The 6,932-nt window shown below is 49.2% G+C and overlaps 1 non-coding gene across 1 annotated transcript; it reads left to right on the plus strand.

Annotated features, from left to right (window-relative positions):
• Positions 1–556: 556 nt before the first annotated feature.
• On the plus strand, positions 557–675 carry LOC119347257. The gene has a single exon (XR_005168226.1). It is a non-coding gene; the product is annotated as a 5S ribosomal RNA (ribosomal RNA).
• The last annotated feature ends 6,257 nt before the right edge of the window (positions 676–6,932 follow it).

A 6,932-nucleotide genomic window follows, 5' to 3' on the forward strand; every position in this document is an offset into this window, starting at 1 on the left:
ACTAAAGCACCGGATCACATCAGAACTCCGAAGTAAAGCGTGCTTGGGCGAGAGTAGTACTAGGATGGGTGACCTCCTGGCGTGCAAAAGAAAACTCACGGCCGCGACATATATTTACCACGTTTTATTATTTTGCACGTTTGCGGTAAGTTTTAGCTCGTTTGGTCATTATTCACGCGTGTAGCGGCGGGCAAAGCAAAGTACAATCGTCTTTGTAGTGGAGCTGGGAGGGGCAAGCATAAGGGACGAAGACGGGGGTAACATGTCGAACTCCGAAATTAAGCGTGCTTGGGTGAGAGTAGTACTAGGATGGGTGACCTCCTGGGAAGTCCTCGTGTTGCATTCCCTTTTTAAATTTTTTTTTGCACGGCGTGCTAAAGAAAACTCACGTCTGCGACATATATTTACCACGTTTTATTATTTTGCATGTTTGCGGTAAGTTTTAGCTCGTTGTTCTTTATTCATGCGTGTAGCGGCGGACAAAGCAAAGTACAATCGTCTTTGTAGTGGAGCTGGGAGGGGCAAGCATATGGGACGAAGACGGGGGAAACATGTTGGGTGCGACCATACCAGCACTAAAGCACCGGATCACATCAGAACTCCGAAGTAAAGCGTGCTTGGGCGAGAGTAGTACTAGGATGGGTGACCTCTTGGGAAGTCCTCGTGTTGCATACCCTTTTTAAATTTCTTTTTTGCACGGCGTGCAAAAGAAAACTCACGGCCGCGACATATATTTACCACGTTTAATTATTTTGCACGTTTGCGGTAAGTTTTAGCTCGTTGTTCATTATTCAAGCGTGTAGCGGCGGGCAAAGCAAAGTACAATCATCTTTATAGTTGTCACACCCTAGCTAGTCATGCATTAGAGTGTTGCATCATGTTTACTTTTCATCAGAAACTTGAAATGGGGATGACAGAACCCCCAGTCCCCTCTGAAACCAACTAGGGTTACTAAAATAATTTTTCAATGAACCTGAAATGCCCTTCTAAAATGTCCATCATTTTAGCCTTGGTTCAGAACCTCTGACAAAAGTGGTGCACATTTTTCTAGGCCATCTTAGGGTTTTTGAATTAAATCATAGATATTTGAATTTGGGCATTTAAAATAATATAAAATATTTAAATGCTCAAATATCTCCAAACTAAAATGTTTCATGTTGGAAATATTCCAACTATGGACCAGGAGTAGTTTGGTGATTTTTGGAGTTGACTAGGTATTTTATTTAATTCAACAAAGTTGCAGAAATATTAAATAAAACAGAAAACAGAAAAGAGAGGGAAGACTTACCTGTGCGGCCCAGCCAGCTGGCCGGCCCAGCTAGCCAGCCCAGCACTGTAGCTCCCCGTCGTCTTCCTCCCCACGCCCCGAAGCTGCTACGTGCTCGCGCGCGCACGGCCGCGCGGCCACCTCCTGCTTGCCGACGCCCTCCTGGCCGCGTGGACGACGTCCGCAGCCCGTCCCGATCCCCCCTGCTCGCTCTCACTCTCCCCCGGCTTCTCCCTCGCTCTCTCCCTCTCACGGTCGAAGCACACCGTCGCCGCCGTTCGCCTTAGCCACTGTCTCCGGCCACCCCTCGCTCCCCCGAGTAGCTCAGAAGCTCCGCCACAACTCCCTCTTCCTCCCCACCGCTCCACGAGTCCCCGGAAGCCCTGCATCGCCGCCACGTCGCCGTTCCCCTCTTCGGGCTCCGATCACCGTCGCCGACGAATTCGCCGTCTCCAGCGCGTCCCCGAGCCCGCTTCGACGCCCACTGCAACCGCGGTGAGCCCCCGAGTCGTTTCCCCCTCTCCTTCCCCTCGTTCCCTCACCGTAGCTGCATCCCCACCACGGCCGAACCTCCGCCGTCGCCGAGCTCACCGTTGACGCAGCTCCGGTGACCATTTGGTCACCCCGGCGAGCCCGACACGTTCGCAAGAACCAGTAGAGCATCCCTAGCGCCTCACTCTGCTCGACTTCGAGCTCCAGCACCACTCCCGTGCACGACCGAACCCCGGCGGCCGCAGCCGAGCTCACCGCCGTCAACTCCGGCCACCCCGACCCCAACGGACTCCGCCAAGAGCCGCGGGCCGTCCTCAGCTTCACTCCGGTGGTCGCCGCGTTCCATTTGGTGGCCGAAACGACCAAAACCACTATCGCCGCCGCACTGTTGGTCGCCGCCGGCCAGAACTCCGGCGAGCTGACGTGGCCTAGTTGATTAACCACTAATCCACCACCTACTGACGCTGACAAGTGGGCCCCAGGGCTTAGTCAAAGCTAACCAGCCCGGGGTCAACGCGGGATTAGCCCCTGTGACACTGACGTGTGGACCCCACACGTCAGGTTTGACCCGAGCCAGCCCTGTTGACCTGCTGATGTCACTGTGATGTCAGGCTGACGCAGTAATTGAATTTCTGGATTTAAATTAAATCAGGAAATTCCAGAATATTATTTAAACTTCAAAAACTCATAACTTTTATTCTGTAACTCCAAATTGGACAAATAATATATGAAAAATGATCAGAAAAATCCAATCTATCCATCTGTACTATTTTCATGCATGATCAAACAAGTTAACTTGATGTTTTAATCAGAACAAGAAAAGGCACTTTAAAAGGCCATATTTGAATTTGGAATTTGAATCTTTGATTCAAATTTGCTCAAACACATCTGGTTTTAGTTGCATTAGCCCAACACACTCATATTGCCATGTTTCATGCATGCATCATATTGTTGCACATTGTTTGGTGATGCCTGTGTATCGTTACCCTTTGCGACAGGATCTGTCCCCGAGGAGTACCGTGATTACCCTAACGAAGAATCGTATCCGTGCAACGAACCATCAGGCAAGCAACCAACCATTTGATCATATCGATACAATCCCATGTTCTCGCTCCTGCTCTCTTTTACTGCATTAAGACAACGCGATTCAAACTGCTGTGTGCTACGGTAGTTGAACCCATTTCCTCTGCATGACCTGTCATTGCCACAGTAACTAGATGAAACCCACTAGCATGTGTAGGAGTTGATTGAGCCATATGTATGTGTTGTTCCTACCTTGCTATGCCTGCTATGCTTAGAGTTGTGTCAGGTCTGGTTCATCTGGGAGATGGGCTAGAGTGAAATGATTATGTCGGTAATGAGAGTGGTGTGGTGAACACGATTTGGTAAAGGTATCGATGAGAGGCCATGTAGGAGTACATGGTGGGTTGTTTCATTGAAGCCGACCCTAAGCACTGAGATCTGTATGTGTGATTTAAGAACCAGCTACTACCATGCATTGGGCCCGAAACCAATGGACCCTCTCGACTTCTTATTCACCCTAGCTCTCCGTCCAGGAGTTGCAAGTAGTTTCTGGTGTTTGTAGCCTACTGGAGGCCGTGGACAGCGCTGACCGTAGGGGTGGGCTGTGATGCGGTAGGTACGTGGCTGGGTGTACCGAATACCCGTTAGGTATCTCGGGAACCCTGTTCACATCGTTCGGGGCCGTATGGGAAACCTCGGCCGGACTCCCTGCGGATGGAACCTGAATAGGCGATAAACCTGGACTGGAGCCTTAGGTGATTAGGTAGGTCGTGGCCGACACCCACGTTGGGCTTCCGCTTGAAGGTTGCCGAGTACATGTCGTGTAAACGACGGTAAGTGGTGAGAGCGTGTATGAAGAAGTACACCCCTGCAGGGTAAACATGATCTATTCGAATAGCCGCGTCCGCGGTAAAGGACTACTTGGTTGCCTATACAGTTCATAGACAAGTAAATGGAAACTACTAAAAGCCTCAAGATAAGTGTGAGTGCCGAGGATGGCTCTTCCGTAGGAAGACGGAGGTGGATCCTCGGTAGTGTATTGAAGTGGTGAGTAGTGGACTCGTGTGCGCAAAACTATTTCAAATTGGAGTATCGTAGGATAGTCTAGCCAAGAGTCAAAGCTGGCTTGCTGCAATAACTCCACCAACCCTTCTTGATACTATGCATGTTTGTAGGATCTGATGTAAGTCTTGCTGAGTACCTTTGTACTCATGTTGCTATAATCTACATTTTTACAGAAGACGCTGCAACCCCTTCTGATGGGTTCTATGTAGACGTTGACATCAACGAGTAGGCTAAAGACCCAGGTGGTGACCCTGAGCTTGTGAAGGACCACGTAGTATAGCCAGGCTTTCCAAAGCCTCTTTTATTTTACTAGTTGTCTGTACTCAGACAAGTTACTTCCGCTGTTGGCTTGTATGATTGTATGACTTGTATGTTGGGTCGTGAGACCCGTACCTTTGTGTGTATGCTATGTATGGCTCCCTGAGCCTTAAATAAAGTACTTGTGTCGTAGAGTCATGTTGTGATGCTTCGTTGTATTTGCACATATCGAGCATATTGTGTGTATGATTGAAATGCTTGGTATGTGTGGGATCTGACTATCTAGTTGTTTATCTTTAGTAGCCTCTCTTACCGGGAAATGTCTCCTAGTGTTACCGCTGAGCCATGGTAGCTTGCTACTGCTCTGGAACACTTAGGCTGGCCGGCATGTGTCCTTCTTCGTTCCTGTGTCTGTCCCTTCGGGGAAATGTCACGCTTTGAGTACCGGAGTCCTGTTAGCCCGCTACAGCCCGGTTTACCGGAGTCCTGCTAGCCCAGTGCTACAGCCCGGACCCACTTGCTGATGACCGACACATTCGAAGCCGGGTCATGGATGCCTGTCCCTGTAAGTCTGTGCCACTTTGGGTTTACGACTAGTCATGTCAGCCCGGGCTCTTTATCATATGGATGCTAGCGACACTATCATATACGTGAGCCAAAAGGCGCAAACGGTCCCGGGAAAAAGGTAAGACGACACCCGTGGGGATACCGTGCGTGAGGCCGCAAAGTGATATGAGGTGTTACCAGCTAGATCGATGTGGCATCGAGTCGGGGTCCTGACAGCGTTGGCATCAGAGCCGGACTGCCTGTAGGTTCTCCAAGCCAAACTGGTCGATGTTGAGTCTAGAAATTCTTTAGTTATATGTAGGGGAATTGTTTGTGGGATGGAACGTAAGGCTCTTTTTACTCCTTATACCTTATGACATTCTGATCTGAGTCAGTCCATTCTTCCACCGGGGGTTAAGGAATTAGGATCTGTTCTCTCTATCAGGATCACGTGTTACTAATCAGTAGTACCTTATAAGTTTGATGGTTATCAGCCTAGTTCAGTTCTACTACCACATTATGTTGTTAGAATGGATTCAGAACTTGATATGATGATGTTGAGTGTGTATGAAATCCTTTGTCAAATGTCTCAATATCCTTTTTGAGCATTTACAGCTGTTATGCTGCCGAAATTTTGCTAGAAATTCTAATGCCTTTGCATTATAATTGTGCTTTCAGATGGCCACTCGCGACCTCAATCAAGTGGTTCGCCTGACCCGATGCCTAGATGTACCCGGCCATACTGCCAAGTTGGTTAGGGTAATGACTGAGGCTGGATACCCCTGGTATCCTGAGTACACGGTCGAAGAGCAATTCCGAGACTTTAATCAAAGCTAGTATCTCTGCACTGTCAGGATATTTCCATCTTATCCTGGATCCACTGAGCCTCTTCACTGCTCCTATGGACTCGGGGTTACTATTGAGATGGCTGTGCAGGATGCCGCCTACTCTATGATGACCATTATGCGAGTCAGATCTGGGTTATTTCGGGACTCTGATTTCCGTTATATGCCAGGATCACTTCCGGGAGCACAAGGGTATCTCCAGGCTATCTACGCTGACTCCACTCAGGAGGATTCACGGACTCGCACCACTGCTGAAATGCTCGAGGATAAGGACCGTGAAAATCGGGCCTTAAGGTTAGAGCTCTTCAATACCCGTGCTGACCACTGGGCCACTTTGACTCGGTTCGCACCGGCGGTGCAAGCTGGATATTCAGATATGCGCGATCTCTATCCTGTGAGATCTGCTCTGCCAGACGTGATGGTGTGGCGTGATGTAGGAGGCATCACCCCACCTCGCGGTCCCCGTAGGCCACCGTTTGTTGGTCCAAGGCCTCATCCTAGCCCCTATGGTCCACAAGCTCCGCGAGATCGTCTGTTTCCGGATGAACATGTTGAGCTTCCAGGCTATGGAGGTGACTTTTATGAGGACTACTACGGATCGGTCTGAGTTAGTAGTAGTATCACTAGTTCGCACTAGCTGTGTTGTCTATCGTCCTGCGTGACTCGTGGGATATGACCTAGTTTGTACTCCTTCCGGAGATGTAGAAAAATAATGTATAAGAGCTTGAGATGCCTCCGATGAGATGTAATCCTCTTTTCACCGTATTAGTACTTTGCTTGGTCTTGTACTAAACCTGTATGGTGTGTATGACAATGGAATAAAGAAGCAGTTTCTGTATCTACCATGTCATACGGATGATCATCTTGCATTCCGAGTTATTCCTTACATTATGTACCCTATGTCGGAATTTTACCATCCTGACTAAATCATTGTCTTGTTTACCTAGGATGGTCAACACGCGCGCTAACCCTGCTTCCCAAGAGCAGGCCGAAGGCAGTGAAGCCAGAAATGAAACTCTGCCTCATCCTCCTTCACTAGCCGAGGTGATGATGGAAGCTGAGAGAAACAAGCGGGAGACAAACCGTTTGCTGGAGCGTATTGAACAGAATACAGCACACCATCAGAGGGCTAACGTGGTGTCACTCAGTGATTTTATCAAATTGCATCCACCCACGTTCCACCACTCCGTCGAGCCTCTCGACGCTGATGACTGGCTTCGCAGTATCTCTCACAAATTGCGTTCTGCGCTGGTAGCGGAGGCTGACAAGGTCACCTTTGCTGCATATCATCTTGAAGGCCCCGCCAGTCTATGGTGGGAGAATTATGGAGCTATGCGCCCAGCAGGCCATGTCACAACTTGGGCTGAATTCAGCGACGCTTTCCGTGAGCATCACATTCCGGAGGGTCTCATGGACCGTAAGCATGAAGAATTTTG

Source organism: Triticum dicoccoides, unplaced genomic scaffold, assembly GCF_002162155.2.
Source record: "Triticum dicoccoides isolate Atlit2015 ecotype Zavitan unplaced genomic scaffold, WEW_v2.0 scaffold61879, whole genome shotgun sequence".
Classification (NCBI taxonomy): domain Eukaryota; kingdom Viridiplantae; phylum Streptophyta; class Magnoliopsida; order Poales; family Poaceae; genus Triticum; species Triticum dicoccoides.